This window comes from Elephantulus edwardii, unplaced genomic scaffold (genome assembly GCF_000299155.1).
Source record: "Elephantulus edwardii isolate Elephantulus edwardi_28Jun2011 unplaced genomic scaffold, EleEdw1.0 scaffold00046, whole genome shotgun sequence".
Lineage (NCBI taxonomy): Eukaryota > Metazoa > Chordata > Mammalia > Macroscelidea > Macroscelididae > Elephantulus > Elephantulus edwardii.
In genome coordinates this window covers 5543163-5543453 of record NW_006399796.1, presented here as the reverse complement: position 1 = coordinate 5543453, position 291 = coordinate 5543163, and positions in this window count along the sequence as shown.

The window sequence follows — 291 nt, the reverse complement described above, 5'->3', positions numbered from 1 at the left end:
ATAGACTGTTATGGAGATTGATTTTGGGATTTAGATGCACTCTTATTGATTGTGCTTGGCCGTACATGTTCATATCCTTGAAGATGTATGCCTTTGAGTTGTGACATTGGAGAAAATTTCTGAGTCTCCTTATTAAACCAGGTTTGAATAATTTATTTCCTTTATGTTGAGATATTATCCATACGATAATTATAGTCTTCTCCTATAGTTAACTCTTAATCATTTTTAGTGAGTAAAATATGTCATCTGCATTTAGCAGGTTATTGAGTCTTCCTCCAATCTTGATGAATT